The 22,340-nt window shown below is 41.5% G+C and overlaps 1 protein-coding gene across 5 annotated transcripts in view; it reads left to right on the top strand.

The window, feature by feature from the left end:
- LOC119477027 (kelch-like protein 29) overlaps positions 1-22,340 on the top strand; it is a 254,667-nt gene that overhangs the window by 9,368 nt on the left and 222,959 nt on the right. For 2 of the 5 annotated variants that reach the window (XM_037750803.1, XM_037750805.1), the window contains exon 2: positions 6,180-6,248. The exons of 1 other annotated variant lie outside the window; for it this stretch is intronic. The gene's annotated coding sequence lies outside the window, so the exon portion shown is untranslated. Of the gene's footprint in view, positions 1-6,179; positions 6,254-22,340 lie in introns of all 5 variants that reach the window. 2 more of the 5 variants (XM_037750806.1, XM_037750804.1) reach the window with 1 other exon arrangement.

Raw genomic sequence — 22,340 nt, forward strand, 5'->3', positions numbered from 1 at the left:
ACAGTGCAAGTTGAAAGGTGGCTTCTGAGTTAAGAGAATACATAAATCATGTGTTCGCACGAGGTGTGATGTGCATCTGTATTAGCATCCTATTTACAACCTGTTTGACTTTAGCCTGGACGTATTCTTCCAAGGACTAGAGCAGCTTATAAAGCGTTGGCCTCGTCCCAACCACCTAACGCTGTGATGCGTGCACCCCACCGTTGATTAATTCATGTTGGCAGTGGACCTTGCCTGTATAAATACCTGCAGCACAATGACCAGGGTCATTAATTGTATTAAATAATTACCGCATGGCATCTGGCGACAAATAATAATGGAAACAGGCTGTTTTTATTTGCAGACTGTTTCCCTTAAACGCGTTCTTGCTGTCTGTCAGGGGGGTCCAGCTGTTGCCATTGATGCACACTGAATGATGATAAATTGGATGTTGTCACATTCACTTAAACTGGATGTCAAGGGGTCATGGAAATGTCAAAATAGGACTATTTGTGTTACCGAATAGGGGATAAAACAAAAATACAAAGTACCAGTCACAGGGACATTGGTCTACTTGCTGAAAACCTAGTTACTTAACCTCTCTTTACATCCTTACAGTTCACTGGAGTGGACTTGAAAGTGAGCTGCTCATATCTGCAGCCAAGGAAACCAAGAGTGAGGAATGGGAGCGAAGTAAACTCCTGCTTGGACAGACATGAAGGGCAATGTTTCCCGGTCTCTGCGCAGCTCGTATATTTTATGTGTTGCAGTTTGGAGGTTTTCTTGTATTCAAAGACACACAGGCATTTGGCCGCGATAAAAGTGACCATAACGTTAATAACACGGCGGCTGAAGGTGGCATTGTAAAGATAGCTTTCGTCATTGCTCCATGCCTGTGGGGCTCCGTGTAATTTTACAGCTTTCACCGAGCAGACATTTCTATTTCTCAGCATTTGCAAGATAGGCCTATCCGTTCGCCCCTCTCTCCGGACATGAATTCATTGGAAAAAGAAGCCTTTTGATTTTATGAGAGGAATCTTTAAACTGTAGTTACGCCAGCAGTCAGTGGTCATTTTGGCTGGTCTGGCTGACATAAAGCTGCTCACAATATGCGGTGTTTGGAGTAGACCCTCGCTTTGTTTCCCTGGTCATACAGTGGAAATCACTTATAGTGATCCACTGCTTATATGGATCAGAATCATTCCTATACAAATGCTGTTTAGATAGTTTGCTTATAGGAATCAAGTAGTCCGCTTACAGTGTTCATTTGGGGTCTTTTCGTACATGACAACATATAGTAAAGCATTTTAAAACTATAGTAGGCTAATGTTAATTACATTTATTTTAGGGCTGTCAATCGATTAAAATAGTTCATCGCAATAATTGCATATTTTCTATCTGTTTAAAATGTACCTTAATGGGAGATTTTTTAAATATTTAATACTCTTATCAACATGGGAGTGGGCAAATATGCTGCTTTATTCAAATGTATGTATATATTTATTATCTGAAATCAATTAACAACACAAAACAATGACAAATATTGTCCAGAAACCCTCACACCTACTGCATTTTGTCAAGTGGATTGATAATGCTTTGTCACGTAATGCCCTCAAAGTGAAACTCTGCCAAATCTCTCAACCGGCTCTGCACCGTCACGAAGGGCGCCCACGCTGCAGTGACAAAGCGCTGGCCAAAAACTGGAAAAAACTCACCCTGAGCGGGCCCTTGGTGTGAGGGGGTAAAGGCAACAGAATTGGCAGCGAGCCTGTAAATAGCAAATCTGTCGTTTCATAACTTTGTATTAATGTAATATCAATTAGATTGGTAATCTGCTGACAAATAGAGAAATAAAAAAATCTATGTTATAGTAATCATCTGTTTATAGTTATCAGTTTGACCCAGACAGACGGTTTCCACTGTATAACAAATCTTGAATTTTGAGATCATACCTTCACCCTGAAATGATTAGTCCACTTAAAAAGCGGCTCCAGCAGCCTTTGGAGAATGGAGGCAATGTGAGAGCGGCCAAGTTTGATTATTAATGGCGGGTCTCTATCTCTCAGGCCCTAATTGGTCTCTGCTGATTGCTGAGCATTCTGATTAAGAAATGCCATTAAAATTGATGTATTATGCTTCCAAGTGTTTTTTCACAGCTAGATGGCTCCTTCAATCAATCGATAATTACATGGATGATTTATTGCCGAGGTTCAATTTGACAAGTTTACAATAATTGCCATGGCACAACTTTGTTTTTTTTCTGAACGTCCTGCAAATTACAGCGAGCGGCTTCTTGTGATAAAATAAATTGAAACTTTGATAATGTGTTAATGCTGTAGCGAAGCCAAAAAAAATGATTTCACATTGTTCCACATTTATCCTGAAAGAAGATGCATGTTTTTCAATTTAACGCATTATCTGCCACTTATTATGATGTATTTATCTATTATCAGCTACTGCGGCCCGTTTCTCATTTTAAATATCATTCCGTAGTGACTTTTTGGACTCAATCTGCATGTTTTTCATTACGGATATGCAAGTAGTTAATTAGAGGAAGAGGAGACAAAATATAAATCTATAGGGAGAAGGCAATGAGGTAGTTAATGATTTGACTTTGTGTGGAGTTAATGGAAAACATCTCTAATTTCATGGCAAAGTAAACATTTTTCCTAGGGGGTTTTAACTCATTTTCTAGTTAAAAAAAGAGAAATTTCAGGATTTGTTTACACCACGGCTCCGAACAGTGTTCTAGCTCAGTGTATAATCTCTATGGATTAATATAGAGTACTATATGTCATAAGAAGGTAGCAACATATGATGTATTTAGAGGTAATATTCATGACAACTTCTTTAAATATTTCTAATATATGCACAGTTGAACACTAACTTTTAATGAGATTTCACTTAGTGTTATTTTGGCAGCAGCACATAAACAACCATATGTCAGAATTTTGTTTTTGAAGACTCGCTGTCCATGCAACAGCAGCCGCTTTTGAGCTCCATAAACTGATGGTGGAAAGAATTGGTTTCGTATCAGCGGGCTACTGTCTTTTATCATCCTCTCGAGGAAGATTTGGCAAGCAAGCTGTTTCCATTCTTGCACAATCATCACAATGGAAATCAGATTTTTTTTTTTTTTTTTTTTTAGATATAAAGAAACATGACCATTTTTCATCTTAAAGGGGGGAAAAATGCAGTCAAAATCATGTTCTACAGACTATTAAGTTTCGACGTGATGTGTGTGACTTGGAAGTAGAGTCAGCAAAACATGATGAATGAGCATTCAATAACATTTCCCTGTCTTCTTTACCTCAGACATATGGTGCTATGCTCTGCAGCCCATCCTGAGAACTGTCTGTATCATCAGTGGATTATTTTGAAGGAGAGCAGACACTTCAACTGTTTCAATGTGGTTTTTTTTATAATTCCTGGCAGCATACCTCAAGGAGAGAGCATAAGAGCAAAGAAATGTACCTGTACATCATGAAAACGTCAAAATGGTATGACTGTAACTGCCCAGCATTATCAAAGCACGTCAGTGCCTTGCTCAAAGACTCTTAAAGGAACAGCGTGTAACATTTCGGGGGATCTATAAGCAGAAATGGAATATAATATTCATAACTATGTTTTCGTTAGTGTGTAATCATCTGAAACTATGAATCATTGTGTTTTCGTTAGTTTAGAATGAGCCCTTCATCTCTACATCAGCGTATAGAAGCAAAGAGGTGAAACTCTGGTGCTTTTTTGACAGTGGTTGGTAGATGGCGCTGGTCATGGTCATGCTCAGGGTCTGTGGTGCATCTATTTTGGAGGTCCTTGACATGAAAAAGATTGAAATTGCTCTCAAAATTTGTGTGCTGGATTTTCTAACTTCCATTTATGTCCATCGCTCACTTTATGCTCCTCTGGGAAGCGGCCGGAGAAAAAAGTTAAATAAATAAGTAAGTAAATAGTTAAGATAGTATGCATATTTATAATATTTTTATTGTTCAAGTCAGGCAATTTCCGGCTTTAAAATTATGACGATAGAATAGATATAATTTTGTTTTTTACTTTTGTACGGCACTTTGTGAGCAGACGTTTAACTGGCGTCATTATGGTAGTCGACTCGATTACAGTCCAAAATGGCGGAGGCGTGGGTCTGCTGCTGGGTGCTGGCGTTGCAATTGAACGTATAATTGACTTTCACCTCTTTGCAATATACTGTATGTTCTTTGTCTACATAGGGAGCAGGTCCTCAGTCCGCCTTGTTGCTCCGCCATGTTTCTACAGTAGCCCAGAAAGGACAAACCAAACACTGGCTCTAGAGAGAGTCTTTCATGTTTTTACGTTACCTGAAGACCACCGTAGTTCTCCGACACATTTGGAAAGGAAGGGGTGAGGAGGGTTATTCAGTTGGTTGCAGTGTGCAACGTCACCACTAGATGCCACTTAATCCTACACACTGCACCTTTTAAGTTGTCAAGCTGTTATACATGAGAGTTTGAAAAGGAAAACAAATTCCACCCTTGAATTCTCTCAGACTGCTGCATTTCATTAAATTAAGACAACTGATGAGTTTTTTTTAATTCTAATAATGTGTCTATAATTGACCTTTTTGTCTGCCTGAAGCGGTCTCATCTACTTCTAATTCAGTATGAAGTTGCCTACATTTCCCAGAATGACTTTTGAGAACCCCCAGAGAGCGTACTTGAACATGCCAGAGGATTTCAGCTGTGGGCTTTTATGTGCAGGTAGAGAGAGAGAGAAAAAAGCAGTAATGCTAGACATCCTCGTGAAGGCAGAGCGAGAGGCTTTCCAACTAAGGAAAAGCAGGATTCACAGCCTTTAAAGTTCAACGCGGTTGCATTGCATTCTGGTTTATGGAGGCTGCTCTAGGCTACATTCCAAATCACAGTTTTTCTTTTTTCTTTTGGTACGTACTGCAGCTGCCCCTTAGAAAGTTCATACTGTTGCATGCAGTGTGCATACAATTGGGACATACTACTTCATCATAACATTGCGTCTTGAACTTTGACCATCTTGCTCATAAATCCACTGGACAGAGGATTGTGGGTCGGAATAGCCAGAAAAGCATGAAGGCTTGCATACTGCAAAATGTGACCAGGTGTAGTAGGACATCCTGGTACCTTGGTAATATACTATTTGATACTATGTATTGGGACATATTAGATTTTTTTCTGACATACTAAGTAGTATGGGTATTGGAAAGCACAGATAGAGAGGAATGTTGTATCTTGTATCTCTGTTTGTATGATTTAAGTCTAGAAATAAATACCCCTTGCTCTTTGATTCTGAGCGGATTCTACCAAAACTTGTTATTTCCACTGGTCATTATCTGCAGTGGAAATATAGCATCTACATTTTTGGTACGTTGGAATGAGAAAAATACATCAACAAATCATCAAAAATGATTCCGAGTAAAGATTCAGTCCTTTCTTTGCCACATTGATCTTTATTTCTTTCATTCACTGTGATGAAGTCATAAAGGGTGTCTGCCAGGATTCGTTTTCACTTGTTTCAACGAAAGAAAATGCCCTTGTACACTGATTCCAAACAAGACTCTTTCATACTCAGACGCACACAAAGAGCGAGATGTGGTGACTTCCAAAGGCTGCCACCGCAGAGGAGTCAGATGATCGCTGTTTTAACAAACACCAGTGCTGTTGTTGCGTGCGACAATGAGGGCCTTTGAAGTGTCATCTCCCATGCGAACTCTCTCCTTTTATCGTCATCTTAAAAAGAGCAGAGCCTTCAGTTTTGCATATAATTGTAGTAATTTTTTTTTAAAGTTTTCACTTTGGCATTCATTTGCTACCAATTCCTGCTGGGAGTTTTTCCCCAAATGCAACCATATGCCTTGAGTTTGACCTTTTCCCGCTGCCGAATTATCCGGCGTTGACCTCTGATGTTCTCTCAGGACAGTTGGAGAGTTATTGATAGGTCCTGCACAGTAGTCTCCGTGGAGTCGTTTATCTGTTCGCCAGACCAAAGATTACACTAATAAATCTCTTGATGCAGATTGTTCCACACTTAAATGGGTTGCTTTTTTGAGTGAAGGGATGCCTGCTTTTTTTTTTCCCCCTCATTAACAGATGGCGAGCACGGGAATATTATTGTGGCCAGATTTATAGATGTTTTTCATTTGTGTTTTTTTTTTAAAGCCTCACCATGTTCACCAACTGTAATTGTTTCTGCAGGTGTACACGGCAATACTCAAAAGATCTAATTTGTCTGTGATGAGCATCCCCATCCACCAGAGACCAAAGGTACGGTAAGATATGAAAAGCTCATTATCTTATGTTCCAATAAACATTTTATTATGCCACAGGCAAGCCACACAGCGTGATACACCAGCACAATAAAATATGAGTCAGTTCTGCCTCCTCATTTTATTGTATACCTGTATTCCCACAGAAACTATTTTGAACAGTTGTCACCTCACTAAAATTATTATCAAAAGAATAATAAATTGTACTCTACTTGACAAATTTCCCACTTTTCCAATCTCACCGTGCAGCGCTTGATCCCTCGCTACAGCTTATTTGTGCGTAAAGTGTACATGTTCTGTGGCGCTGGCCTGGTTTAGTGGGGGGTTGATCGTCTGGAATCATTTGATGTATGGCGTCATTAATTCTGCTTGACTTCCCCGCCGTGTTGAGAAAATGAGCTATGTCACTCTTTGTTTCTCCTCCCCGCAAAGACCTCGCAATTCTGTCAGCATGCAAAACCAAATCGGTCTCCGAGCAATTATGGGGTTAGAGCCTGATCTCGGGGTCATTGAGAGATAGGATTACTCCTGGACCGCAGGACCCCAGGAATGTACAGACCCCTCTGGTGGTCCGCTCACCGCTGATGAAATAGAATTGAATTAATGGGGTTGCCCACTGCGAGGACTGATTAGAACGACATACTGCCTTTGATCCCTGAGCGAGGTGACCAGGCGCGGGCGCCACAGGCACATGGGGGGGAGGGCGGGAGGTGGGCTTTGTGTCTGTGTGCTAGTATGTGTGTGTGTGTGTGTGTCCGTCCTGGGTCAGTGCATCACTGATGAGCAGGACTCATTATGTGTGCTTCTTTGCTGGGGTTCAACCCTCACTGGGGGGCTTCAGGTGTAAAATCATTCCGCGGTGTTTGGTTTGTGTGTGTGTATGTAGCCGTGGCCTCTGTGGTCCGAAGCTGTGGTGGTCCATGCTGCGCTCAGCTTTCACAGTTTGGCAAATTAACTCTAGTGCTGCATACATTTTGAAAAAGTCTCACCTGCCATCACACCTGCGGCTAGCGTTATATATAGTCTGAACCATTGTAGTTTACATGCTGCTGATGCTACTATACTACCGATGCTGTTTTTAGGCTGTAGTCTGCCATGTGTTGAAGGAAAATAACACCACTTGCAAACAAGGAATTGTTTGTTTACCACTGGTATTTACCACTTTTGTTGGTTCAAGTGCAAATTCTTGTGGTAAATTGGAAATTCCTGAAGTGTACGAGTTGATGAGGACCACTTGAGCATAACATCAGGCCCCAGTGCACCAGGGTGTCGCTACCTCGGCCATTCAGAACCCAATCATGAAAACACCAAAAAAATATGTAATGTAATGGTGATTTCTACTCTAAATGCACTCATAAATCATTAGATATAAAAGAAAGTATTACAATGCTTTATCATTATGTATTTTTTCTGTCCATTCCTATGGGCGGAGAATGGGCGGCTGTGGCTCGGAGGTAGTCGGAGTGTCCTTGAGCAAGATACTGAACCCCAAATTGCTTCTGAAGATTGTGCCATCACTGTGTGTGAATGAGTATTTAGATCAGATCCTGATGGGCAGGTTGGCACCTTGCATGGCAGCCTCTGCCATCAGTGTGTGAGAGTGTGTGTGACTGCTGAGTGTAAAGTGCTTTGAGCGGTCACAAGACTAGAAAGGCGCTATATAAATACAAGTCCATTTACCATTTACCAATCTGAATGCGAAAAAAACTCTGAGTAAAAGCTATAACTCTTTCATATCATATTTTGACATGTATAAATAATATAACATGTTTACTTTAAACACAAATTATGTACTTTAACAATATGATTAATAGATTAAAATGTGCCTTATGCTTCCTTCTTGCCTCATGGTCGGCCATGCTTGCTGAAAAAGGGGGAGTGGCTCAACTGCAGTCCACTTTAGATGATGTGGAACACTAATTGACTCATAGACATCCAATCAAATGAGTGTATGAATGCATTTGAGTGGAGTCAGATGACATCATGGATCTAGACATCCTAGAAAGATGTTGTCCATTTGAATGGTTAGGGGATCTGAATGGGTTGGGCACCAGTACACTCCAACAAGAAATGCTTCCGGCCGACGGAAATGGGACGCTGCATTCAACAATTTCTTTAACTTTCCAAAACTGACAACCCACAACATTCACACCCACATCATCACCCGGCGATTGGCCAGGTGTGTGGAACAAAGGTGTGACCCTCTCTCTCTCAGGCTCTATCTTTTCATTCTTTACACAACAGATTTTGTCACTTTTAGAATTTGAACACCTTGAATGCTTTCCATTAGACACTTTTTGAAAGTGCGCACCGTTATCCCCACATTTAAGTGATTATCGTGTGTTGTCGCTTTCAATTACGGCAAGCTTTTCACTCCGACTTTGAGGGTGTCCGTCCGGAACAGCCATAATCCCGTTTGCCCCTGAACAACTCTTTGTACGAACTAATTCTTTGAGCATATCCCGGCCTGTAGCCCACAAACTAAACCGTCTAACCACCTCAACAGTAATGCAACAACAAACCCCTACATTTTGTAACTCAAATGTCATAAAATTACAGGTTCTAAAGTTATGGTTTTGGCCTTGAGATGCTGCTCTGTATTATAATATATCCATTATGGAGAGTTTCAGCTGATTCATAACAAAGTGACTACAGCACACAATGTCTCCAATTTTCTATTTGTTTGCACTTGCAGTGAATATCACAAGAAAGGTGTTTAAACTTTTAAGGTCCACTATTTGATTCAACCCATCTACTCACTAATCTAAACTGTCTGTGGGAATATCTTATGGCCAGTGGTTACCACCGCCGGCTATAAGGTGTCACCATCCGTCTCCGCATACCCATAAAGCTCGGAGTGGTTTGGGGTTTTTCCATTAGCCGGCATGACTGTTCTTACTCCAAAACAAACAGCACCGCATTTCGCTCGGAATAGGACACACAGTCTTGCATTTTCAGGCAGGCCTTGGTGTGGTTATTTGTTGCCGAGCCAAGTTTGAATGCTGTTGTTCTCATTTTAACTAAAAGAAAAAGAGTGAGTAATCCGGAGTTTGTTTAAACCACTCCAGACATTGGTGGTGTGAATGTCCCCTGAATCATCACAGTAGAGTGTGAGAACAAGAAGAAAGAATATTGTTTCAGTATAGAAACAAAAAAACAAATGATCCAAAATGCCCCGCCGCCTGCCAAGCCTGCCTCCTGAATTTATGCCGGAACACAATACGCTTTTTTTAGTTTTTTTTTTATATCACATACCTTGGGAAGTAATGGTCATCATCACCCTTGTTTGCCCGGCAGTGTGCTGTTTACGTTAGGCCCCCAGACGGTAAGCTGGAGCTGTCTGCAGGAATCATTCTCAAGGCCACCTCGAGTAATGACGGATGACAAGCTTCTGCGAGGAGGAAAACAGGTCTCCTGGTAGCACGCAGAGCCACTCAGACAGAGGTGCCATCAGCTGGCGGCCTACCTGCTGCACTGGCTGTTGAGGAGTGTTGGGGATGGGGGGGGCGGTGCATAAAAGGCCGGAGGGGACTCTGCAGCGACTAATGAGAGAGAGAAAGCTACATCACTCCTGTTGAGGAGTGCAGTAAATTACAGCGAGGCATGTGCAGCAACTCCTTCTTGTCAGTGAATACTAATAAAATCAAGTGGTCACCCCTTTTTTTTTTTGTAGCTGAAAAAGAAAGTTCCACTTTTGTGCCGGTCTGCAGGACTAACTTTGACTTTGGGCTGAGCATTAAATTTTTATGACTTTATTATTAATTTTATATGTGCTATGCAGGTCTCATTTTTCTATCTGTAGTCATTATGTTAAGCACCTGTTTGGGAGCACTCTCTGGAACACTGGGTGCAGGGCTGGCATGCCATATGCCAACCGAGACAAAATGGGGAAAAAAAATGGTGTAGCTTACCTTTTGATATCTATAACTGGGGAACTGTGGGGATATCCATAGCGCATTTTGTGCAAATATCGCCATTAATTTGGTGACTCCTTTTGCTGATGACCAAGAGATGCTGTCGAAAGCTGATAAGTGGATTTTTGATTTAATCACAAATTAATCACACTTTTTTTATCTGTTCAAATTGTACCTTAAAAGGAGATTTATCAAGTATTTAATACTCTTATCAACATGGGAGTGGGCAAATATGCTTGCTTTATGCAAATGTATGTCTATATTTAATATTGAAAATCAATTAACAACACAAAACAATGACAAATATTGTCTAGAAACCCTCACAGGTACTGCATTTAGCATAAAAAATGTGCACAAATCATAACATGGCAACCTGAAGCCCAACAGGCAACAACAGCTGTCAGTGTGTCAGTGTGCTGACTTGACTATGAGTTGCCCCAAACTGCATGTGATTATCATGAAGTGGGCATGTCTGTAAAGGGGAGACTCGTGGGTACCCATAGAACCCATTTACATTCACATATCTTGAGGTCAGAGGTCAAGGGACTTCTTTTGAAAATGGGCATGACTGTTTTTCCTTGCCAAAATTTAGCACAAGTTTGTACCATTATTTAGCCTTCTTCACGACAAGCTACTATGACATGGTTGGTACCAATGGATTCCTTAGGTTCTAGTTTCATACGGTGCCAGTATCTTCCCTCTAGCTTTAAAACTGAGCCCGCTACACCCGTAAAATCGCATTTGCGTTAACGAGTTAAAGAAATTAGTCGCGCTAAAACGAATTTGCGTTGACGCGTTATCGCGTTAACTTTGACAGCCCTAGTTATTAGTAACCTGAGTCTCCAGTGACAGTAATGTCTTTCAGCATCTTAAGAGGGCCTTATCCATCTTGAAACAAATTACACATAATAACAATAATACATAATTACAAGCTGTGCTTATGTGCACATGTGCCTACCTAATGGAAGGTCCTGCTGTGAGGGGGATGGCTATATTAAAATGCATTTTTCATCATAATTAGATAGAGCAGAAGTAGCCTCATGTAATGTTAAAAACCCTGACTTTGAGTCGGCTTGAGGACGGGCCTCCGCCTACCATCATTATTAAGACTAGAATGAGCTTTCACCTGCTGACAAAGGGGAAAAAAGCCTCGAGAAGGTCATCTATCTGGACACAGCGCGGTAAAGTATTTAGCTGTAGAGACAGAAAAGGATGGGGAGAGGACTGGGTAAAGGTATGTTCTCAGCAGAAAGGCGGTGTCACTAATGACGTGACCTCTGACCCGGCCGCCATGAGGTGCATGTCTGATATTGCCTTTGCTGCTGAGAGCAATCAGGTGTGCAGGAAGGAGGGAGAGCAGGAAGCAGGGAGCAAGGTCACGCTTTGATCCCCCGCTGCCACTCATGAGACGACCTGCTGCCCCTCGCAGCGCACAGCCACTGTCTTAATGATACAAATGGCGTCGGGCACACGGGGGGGATCCCATTCACATGCCGTCACCAGACCATAACAAGAGGGCTGAACATAAACACACATGCATAACCACGCTGTCACACGGACCCGCTTTTTATCTCTTGTCACATAAACGGTGAGGCATTGTCTCCCGCTCGCCCCCGGGGTGATTAAGACGTAAAGGCGCCGCAGGGGGTCGGCCCGTGGTTAAAGGGGCATGGAATCCTAAGAGGCTGACACAGTCTAACACACACACATACGCACAGCGGGAGGTTTAACATGGCATCTTATCCAGCCCATTGAGGCTAATATCTGTGAATGGGGCATGCTGGCACTTTCAGGCTGCGCTATCAGTGTTGTCTCTTTTCCCTTAAAATGCCCTCGGGAACCGCAGCGCATAAACACATCATCATAAGGGTAGTGGAAAAGTATGTAACTGAAGTGTCCTCACTAAAGAGTAGAGGAGTGGTGTGAGTGCAATACTCCCACGTTTCAAGTCATTTAAGTCGAACTGTCACATCATGTTTTGCTCAGAGGAGAAAAACTTCTCTACTTTGCAGTTAAAAAGGTTCGACGCTACCTGCTTTTGGCTCCATGATGTCTCCGTCATGTACTCGCAGTGATGCTTTTAAATAGTTTAACGAGCTCTTTTGTGCACTATTTTAAATAGCACATTGTAAATTGAATAGGCTACAAAAGGCATTTATTACAGCTTCGTTATAAGCTTCTCCGACATGGAAAAAGTATTTTTAACTAGTCTGCAAATGTCACCTTCCACTGAAAAGTACTCTTGTGTTTTAAACCTTTTTATTGTCTCATTTAGTTTAAACCGAAAACCCTCGCTGATAATTAGAAATCTCTCTCAATAGTGTCAGGTCGCGATGAGCAGCGGTGACATTGAGCCACAGACAAAACAACATATGACAAATCCATCCAAAAGAACGTGCATTTCATTGATTTTAACACGGCCAGCTGCAATTTATTGATAGAACCATGAGCTGAAGAAACGCCGGGCTTTACAAAAACACACCTGCAGTGGAAAAAATTATTCAAATTCAACAGTTAAGACATGGACAAAAACAAGCTTTACTTGTATTCATTTATTGAAACATGTCCTTTTTATTTCCGTTTTTAAATTGGCAATTCAGCCGAGGAATGTAAGCGGAAACACGGCGACACGACGCAAAGAGAAAAGCTGCGAAATGTTCAGCATCAATAGCTGTCCGTCCATCCGTCTATTCATCCACTAAATCCTGTCAGCCACGGTTTGCCTGAGCCCTCTGTTGCCAAACCTTCACTTCCCCCTTTTTTTGGTGAAGATGTCCTGCAGCCCGACGATATCAAGCTTTTACCTTTTCAGTACGTCTGTCATGTCAGCTGTCTTATTTAAGAATATCTACACCGGAGCGTCCCCCCCTCGTGCTCGGCCTCCGTGCGAGTGATGCCATATTGATTTTTATGCTAGGTATGGAGAGGCGTTATGGCATGACCCATATATCAAAGCTTAGTGTGTGTCGTTAGTTGCCGTGCTATTGTAAGATACAGTAGTTATCGCAGCATATAAGGTATATTGTTTCGCTTAATGTCTCGAGCAGCACTCAACTCGAGCATGGATATATGCTTCCGGAACAGACTTATAGGTAATTTCATCTTTTGCAGAACATTATATTATATTATTTTATTACATTGTTCTTTCCCTCCTTATATACAGGAGCTACTGTTAAAAAAAAGAGGCAATAAGCTTGTATTTTCCCAGCCATTGTTTTATTCTACTGTAACCTAACACCATGCACCTATAAAACAGAGCCTACACACTGCATTATGCAATATATCTGAGACTCGGATAAAAACCAGAAGTCATTGTTGTTCCTTCCTCTTTGGTTGCTCGCTGGACTTGGCTGGACATTTGCAATTTTCAGCTGACTCAAGCTGTTTGGTGGGCAACAAAAAAAACAACTTTGATTTCCTCTCCTTTCGCCTTCTGCGTCGAGCTGTTGCACTGCGCAGCGGCTTCCTGTCCGGCATCACTTTTAAAGAACACGCTGACATTGTGAATAGCCACGGTCCACCCGGTTCCAGCCCCTGTCAGATTTACAAAGATACATTTGAAAGGAAGCAAATTTCCATGCCTGGTATCAGAGCTCCCTTTTTAACCTTAATTACATCGCTGCTCCGTACAGGACCAAATGTTCTCTGCTGAAATTAATTTCCCAACAGGGACTCTTATCAAAGAATTCAGATATACCTTCCATCATCCGCGGTCAATGGGTCTGCGTGGAAAATGTACTCTGGATTAATAGCGAGGCATCATCTGCCAAATTTTTATTTGGACATCTCCCTAATGTTGACATAAGCCTTAATGGCCATCTGCAGAGTGCAACTCATTATGGCACATATCTCCATGCCTACATATGTAGGGGACGCCTCAGATGTTTTACGGCATTCTCCGCTGCTGTTCACAAAGCGTGACTCCGGTGCCAAGGCTGGCGTGCACGCTCTTTCTGGTCGAGGCCGAGGAAAAAAAAATACTGCATTTTCCATTTAAACAGGGACTTAAGAGGCTCCTGTCATTTGTCTGTACGGTTATTGCCGAAGCCTTTCAGCGCAGAGGAGAGAGCTAATACACTAATATAGACATCAAGTAGTTGAGCGATTACCGGCATGCTACAGGTCATTTGTGGTTATGCATTTAGCCGGGCCCTTGAGAATAACGATTCGTTCTTCAGCTTTCTGTCTGGCCTTAAGAATATAGTCAGGGAGGCTCAATGAGTAATCGCACCTCTTGATTTCGCAGGTTGTGCATTTGGTGCACACTATTAAAAGGATCCTCATGCAGTAGTTTTATGGGTTGGTGGGACACACATGTGTAGCGCAGATGTCAAAGCGATTCTGTAGGGGGGCTCAACAGAGGTTATACCCCATACTTGTAAATGTGCATTCCTGCACCATATGTGTTTTTCCTCAACTCTGGCCTCCAAAGCGTCTTCCAAAATCCTTGCATATCGCTCAGGCGGAAACAAATCAACTTTCAGTTTTAAAGCTGGAGTAGGCAGGTTGGAGCAACTATGATTAAAATAAAAGTTATTTTTATAAAACGGTCACTATATCCTGACAGTAGTGCATGAGACAGGTGATCTGAAAAAAATCATGTATCCTCCGGTGCTCCTAATGGCATCTGCAAGATTTCAGACTGGAAGAAAACAACCAATCAGAGCCGAGCTGGAGGCTTGCCATCTCTGAGCAGCTGTCAATCACTCGCAAACTCAGATCATTCTCATTTTACATGAAAAATAGACATTACAGTAACAGAATATTGATTCATATTTGATCAGCGCTGCCTAGTTTGACTGTTTGATCGAAGTTCACGAGTGATTGACAGCTGCCTCCGTTGAATGAACAGCCAATAGGAACGCTCTCTCTCTCTGAAATGACCTGTGATTGGCCAAAGTCTCCCGTCACGAGCTAGATTTTTTTAAAGCCTGAAACAAGAGCCATGAGGAGATGCAGAAGTCTAGTTTTCTCTCAGAACACTTGAATTGCAATATGCTGAAAGGTTGTTATGGAATTTTTGCACAATGATGCCAAACACATTCTGACTACTGCCGCTTTAACTCCCGCTGCTTACTAAAATAATCAAAATTCACGTCAGCCTAGCCGCTCACACAATTCGCACAACAATTTTTTTCCCTCCAAGTTGTAAACTGAAAAAATGAAAGTGCTGCTTGTAAAATTGATTTTGAGATTGAAGCAGAAATTCGTGTTGACACTATAGCATGGAGAAGCTGAGCAGGAAAACAGTGCAGTGAGTGTCTAGCTAGGCGTGTTATCTGGAGTGTACTCGAGGTACATGAGCAGGTGTTCTTGGCTGTGGAGAGCAGTCTCTTCCATACATAGACGCTGACCTCGTGCGGCTAGACGAGCTGATGAAAGAAAAACAAATATGTCGGAGAATAGTCCATCAAAATATTGTCTCGCAGGTGTTACTTCAGAGGATGCCACCGACAGATTTTATTTAATGTATCGATTTCAGACGACTGACGGCACACTGCGGGATCTAAAAGCACCCATTCACTTGTCACAAACCTTTCTTGTCTTGCCATTTTATCTCATCATGTCACTTATGTTCCACAGCTGCTGTTTGTTTGTGTGTAGAATTTGCTCTTTCTGTATGTCTGTTGTCAAACTTAACACCCACCCACTGAGATCAGATTAAAGCAGACATGTCGAACACAACAGCACCGAGTCGCACGCCTGGAGCAAAGTATGCTGGGACGGAGCGACGCGTACGGCGCGCTGCTCTGTGACAGCTGTACGGGCCGGTGATTTAAGCGGCGCTGTCTGCTGTAATTGCTGTAAATCTGATTTTTGGATGTATGGTCTGTGAGGGTATTTTAATGCAGCAGCCATACTGTAATATGTTTTTATGAGATTTCCCATAATCTGGTTTTCTCTGGGATTGTTGCTGCACATCTGTCGTTCTCTATTTTCTCTCGGTGTTTGGTTCAGCAATGAGTTTTCTTACACCTGGGCTGGAAAAAAACGCAATCAGAAAACTCATATTGGCTGATGTAACTCCTTGTCTAAATCGTTTTTAAGCAGCGGTAGACTTTTAGATTTACTTTGTTGAATTCAACATTTTGTGGTGTCCTGGGTCAGACTGAAAGATCGTATGAAAGCCTATCAACGTCAATAGTTTAATATCATCTGAAAGCCCAGTCAAATTGTGATCCTTTGTTTATATCAACGATATCAACGATCCAATATCATCCAAGCGAAAAAACATCCATACATGTCTTCATCTTTAAGATCCGCCTTTTATTTTGAAATTCCCATGGCACTTCTGTGTCACCATTTCCGTCTAAGCGCACCTCCTTCCTAAACATCCAAACAGTGCTTAAACATGAGGAATGTGGCACTTTATAGTGAACAACAGGAGGACTATTTTTATTATTTTATAATTAAAAAGAATATATTTTTCATTTAAATATCTGGAAGAGCCCAGTGATAAAATTGGCAAATCATATTATAGTTGTGAGTTGATATAAATGTAACCGTGTTAAATGGGCATATGATTGTCTCATATCCATCGCAAGCTCCTGAATTGAATCATATCGATACCAGCAAATATTGTATCGTTGTCCAAATAATCCATATTGTATCGTGATACTATATCAACCCACTGTATCTCTCTGTCTACACCAGCTCTCATGTTTCTAGTGTAAACTGACATTGCCCACAACTTGTTGCTTTTCAAAATGCCAACAAACGTCTAAAATGTCTAAAATGTCTTCAGTGGGAAACTATTTTTAAGTAGAAAACGAAGCATCCACTTTTTGTATTGTCTTCAAATGCATTGTTCCTTGAAGCGGTACTAGGCTAAGAGTTGTTTCCTCAGAATAATACCGATTTTCAGACAGTGTCTGTATATTTGTAACTAGAGCTGCAACGATTAATCAATTAGTTTTCAACTATTAAAGTAATCGCCAACTATTTTGACATCTTTCACCATTTTCTGACATTTTATAGACCAAACAAATAAATGATTAATAGATAAAATAATTAACAGATTAATTGTCAAGGAAAATAATCGTTAGTTGCAGCCCTATTTGTAACCCGATTTGTTTTACTGTGGTGTTTTTAATTAGAAAACAAGTAAAATCATTCCAGGAAAAGCTGTAATACAGGGTATTTTTTTCTTCATGCAAGATTCTTAAATTGCAAAGCATTATCAAGAATATTAAGCAATTGAACGGTGTACTGTGCAACGAGATTATGTGCAGAAGTATCTAATCAGGATATGCATATGAACAAGAAATGGTGAAACGAACCAACCAACAAATCAGAATTTATACAATTATACTCTTAATGTACTTATCATTTTTCCAGAATAAATTAACTTGCATGTCTAGCCTCCATCCTTGTCGCACCAGAAGTTTAGTTTTGCCTCACTTTACCCAGAATATTATCATTTTTACATCCCCATGGCAAAAACACGGAACGAGTTTTAGAGGTAAAAGTTCTACTTCCCTATCATCTCTGGGGAATGAAGTTTTTTGACATGCCTGAAGTGATTTCAGCACATCCAAGCTTAAGAGCTGACAGGGTCACCAACCTGTGAGCCTCGGCCCCTTCTCCTTACATCGCACCCCATGCTATCTGCACTTTCTTCTATATTTTACCCACTCTTCTTTTTAAAACTTCATCTTTTTACCAATTCAGCTACTTCTGGGCTGAGAGGGCCTCTTGTTTTGGTTGTGAAAAATCAATAGCCATTACAGCAGGGAGCGAGAGAGAGCATGCTCAAGAGAGAGGGAGACAGACTGCTATCCCTGTCAGTCTGACCCTGCCTGACGGCTGTCATCTCCCTTAATTGCTTTGCTAATATCATCCCCACTCAGCCTGGATCTAGGTCAGCAAGGCCCCTCTGCTGGAGCTGACTGGAGGCTGTCCTTCTCCATGATCTCTCCCTCCCTCTGCCTTTTTTTTTTTTTTCGTCTTTTCCCCCCCTTTAGGTCCGTCTCAATAAGAATAAAAACATACAGTAGGAATACAAGCAAGACACATTGTTTCTTGTTCCGATGATGACCCCGGTTTGGATTAATCCAATCAGAAACCTTTTCCTTTCACCGGCAGTAGATAATCATTTATGCACCCTGCTCTATTCTGGGATTGGAAATAGGCTTGCCAGAATTAACCTTTATATTTCCCTCAGGTGATGCGAGATCTGCTTCTTCTTTTGTCTAGCAGCTCTCTGCTGTTTGCACCTTCAGGTCACACTACAAAGCTCCTTAGTAACTGAGAGGTTTAACATTGATAACGTCCGTTTTTTTATGTTAGTTTCGATAATTAAGATGGTGAAATAAGTCATTTCTGTTACAGAGTTGCATACTAATCGGTGGTTTCATCAGCAAGGCTTGGCGTGACACAATTGACTACATTTATTGCAGTTGTAAATCAAAATGAGGGTTGGGGGAAAAAAATTTGATACAGCATAGTATCGCAATACTTTACGTTGCTGTATTGTATCGATACACGGACGTCAAGTATCGACCTTTTATTATATATTCTATTAACCTCTAACACACTGACAGACGCTATTCTGTCTTTCAGAGGTTGCAGCAGGCTCAGTCTTTAAGCTAAAGTGAAGACACTAGTATCATATGAAATTACAAAAACCTAAAGAATTGGTACCAACCATGTTATGTTTGCTTGTCGGGAAGAACGCTTAATAATGCTACCAAAATTACACTAAATGATGGCGAGGAAAAAGTGGCATGGCCATTTTCAAAGGGGTCCCTTGACCTCTGACCTCAAAATATGTGAATGAAAACTCTGAGATGAACAGAGTGAAAACTGTATCTTAATAGATAAAAACAGATGTTGACAAACTGCATAATTTGCAGTTGAAAAAAAGTAATAAATCGCAATATATCTTATTGCAATACTCTTGACTTGTGTATTTTGATAATATTGTATTGTGGGCCCTCTGGTGATTACCACCCCTAGAGGAATGACTTATTACTGCTATTATTTAGCAGGGTAAAATTGTGTTTGAAAAATTCAAATCTTCAACTTTTATGCATAATTACTTATTTAGAAGCAACAAAAAATCTACTGCCTAAGGATGAGATTGATGATATGTCAGATATGTAGAATCAGAAGCAGCCCTATTCCGCTGCTGTTCCTTCAAAGTGATGCATTATTGGTAGACATGTATGAAAACCATTTGACCAATGAAAGGCCTGAGACGGACGTCAGTCAATGTGAAATAAAACCTGAGGATTTAGGAGCTATGATGAAAACGAGGTGTGAACATTTGTTTCTGTCTAAATTTCCAAAAAAGTGTAATCTCCCTTTCTCCTCAACTCATTTAAAGCAGCTTAATGAAGTCTGCATTCTAGTTATTGTTTTAATCAAACCGTGGTGTTCTGTCCTCAAATCAATTATTTTTACTATCAAGTAGGTTTGCATAACAGAACGTTTTCTGAGATTGAAATTTAATTTTTCCCTTCCAGCTTTGCTTGGCAAACTGTCCGCTGGCTAAAGGAAGTAGGCACAGTGGACTCGGTGTTTTCTGGGGGGAGAGGGAGAATATTATGCGAGTGTTGGGGATGAAGCACAGACCGGCTGTTTTCTGCCTCGGGGAAAATCGCAATATTCTCAATGTGGTTTTGTGAGTGTGTTATGGTTTAAGGCGTTTTTTCCCCCTATGTGTCCAGGGTATTTCTGCATACCTGTCTCACCTTTTAGAAATAGTTTAAATGGCACTAAACATTATTTATTTAAAATGATAATATAAGCAGTAGCACAGCGGTATTGGGATCTCGAATAGATCTGATCAGCATCCTGTACCCAACCTCCTACTGTCACACTTGAACACAACAAACAGATTAATAATGGAGAGCGAGAGACGTAGGAAAAAAGAGTTCTCGTCACTTGGGTGTTTGAAAGCTCGGCTCTATCGACAGCCGCTCCTCTGTTGTTTACATCCAGCCGTGGCTACAGGCAGCCATTTTAAACGAGGTAGCAAAGCGAGGATGAGGAACGAGGGGCTAGTAATTGTGTCAGTGGCGGAGCTCGGCCAGTAACTGTCAAGACCTCATACTTTCCCCCCGCTCCCGGTTTAATGGAGCGTGTGAGGGGCCAAGGTGTGCTGCCCCGGCCCCAGCCTAGGCTCTGTTCAAACGGCCTCCCATCCTTCTCTGATAGGCACTATGGAGCAATAAGCCTAAGGTGGAGCAGCTGGAGAAAGCATTAGTGGAAGACCCTTCCAGCAGGTTGCCATTTCAGCCTCACTGCCCTCCGTTTGCCTCCACAATAAGATCTTTTCATGACCTGTAACCGTAGCAATAGCCCCCGTTTTGTGCCTCAAGTTGTGCTGTTGAAATTCCGAATAAATGTACAAACTGATGCCTATAGGTGTAGCATTCACACCTTCAGGTGTAAATGAGCATTTGGAAAGCTGCAGCTAACAGTCTGCTGATCCCCTCCCCGTGAGACCAGGCAAAGGTTTTTTAACTCCAATCCCCCTGGTGGGCAGTAATCTTGTGTCTGTTGGCCCGCGGTCGCAGATTCCGAACGCGAAGCTTCACTTCATGGTAAAGAGTGAAAGTCCAGCTGTCACCCAAACTGTTTGCTTTGGAGGATCTTGGGAAGTGAATGGAAGCGGACCCTCTGTGTAGCACAAGGCCTGTTGTTTTGGAACTGCTATTGGTGGGAATAAAGCCCAGATTTCACAGATCTGTGGTATCACTGTTCAAACCACATCCAGGCTCGGCACTAATGAGCTTTTGACTCACAGAGACACATTTCTCATTCACAGTTTCTCTGCTTGCTCTACGCCTGCATTTTCTCCAAAAAACTCGCCCCGCTGCTGAATTTAATTGTTGTTCGCCGCACGCCCCACTGCCCTCATGATATCAGAATTTTCACTTCATTACAAATACCAAGTTGATTAACTATTTATATACGCTGAACTGTGATACCACTTCAAGCAAGTCGAAACATGAAGTGTTTGAAGAGATTTGTATCTATGTCGGTCCTGGGTCTTTGCTGTCGGCTGTGTGTGTGGTTGTGGCGACAATGAAATGCTACGCGTTCCGTCAAAGTATTGAACAGAGGTGTTGCCTTGTGGGGCGAGTCAAGTCTCAAGGCTATACTATCATATTGTAATATCTAAGTCTTTCAGAGCTCTGAATACTGATAATTAAAAGCACACGTCACTTCAGCTTTTTCCTTTCCAAGCTGTGTCGTCGTGGCTCCACAGATGGCAATTTATTTCAACAACTGTTGAATTGATTGTGTGAAATGTCTCCACAACTATTAGATGGATTGTCATGAAATTTGGTACAGACTATACAGTACATAAGAAGTGGACGTAGTCACCGACTGGTTTGTGAACTGTTGTTTTGAAGCCTCGAGTTTGGCACGAGAGAGTGGCGCAAAGTACAACCAATCTCTGAATAAGACATTTTTTAGGTGACCAAAAGGTTATAACTAACTTTCATGAACTGGAAACACACTGTGAAAGTTCCAAGACGAAAATACGGACAACTCCGAGACGACCTGCCAATCACTAGGTAGCCACGCCCTAAAGCATACCCTGCTTTATGGTCTATTTGACTCTAAATTTGACCATAATTTACTAAATGAACATCATGCTGTATTGAAGAAGACTTGAAACTAGTGATTTAGACCGTTGTGCGGAACAGGTTGAGTTGTGCCTATATTTATAAAACAACAACACGGAGGCTCCGTAGTCTGGAGCGGCAAACTTTAATATTCCTTTCAACCTTGACAAAGGCAACGAGGACCAGATCCACTTTCACAATAAAAGCCCTAGACATATAATATTCATGTGTAAACCTGAGCTGGGGTCCTTTCAATGCACAAGACTAACAAATACAATTTCAAACTACGTGGCTATGATGTGTTTTTTATTAATAAAAAACATTTTTGCCTTTTAGGTCAGTCACACGCCAAGTAATGTATCCCAGCAGTCAAATTCAAAGCCCTATTTTTTTGGCTAGTCTGCATCTCTGGCATTGAGCAAAATAATCTTTTGCACTAGAAATAAAACAGTAATGAAACTTGTCTTACTGAGACAGTTTTTTTGCACCCGGGAGACTGCAGCGAACAAAAATCCAGGAAATTGTGCAGGTGCTTCCAACACATTGTTTCATCACTGTCTCCTCTGCAGCCAGCCCAGCGCGCAGGCTCATCTC

This window comes from Sebastes umbrosus, chromosome 18 (genome assembly GCF_015220745.1).
Source record: "Sebastes umbrosus isolate fSebUmb1 chromosome 18, fSebUmb1.pri, whole genome shotgun sequence".
NCBI lineage: Eukaryota > Metazoa > Chordata > Actinopteri > Perciformes > Sebastidae > Sebastes > Sebastes umbrosus.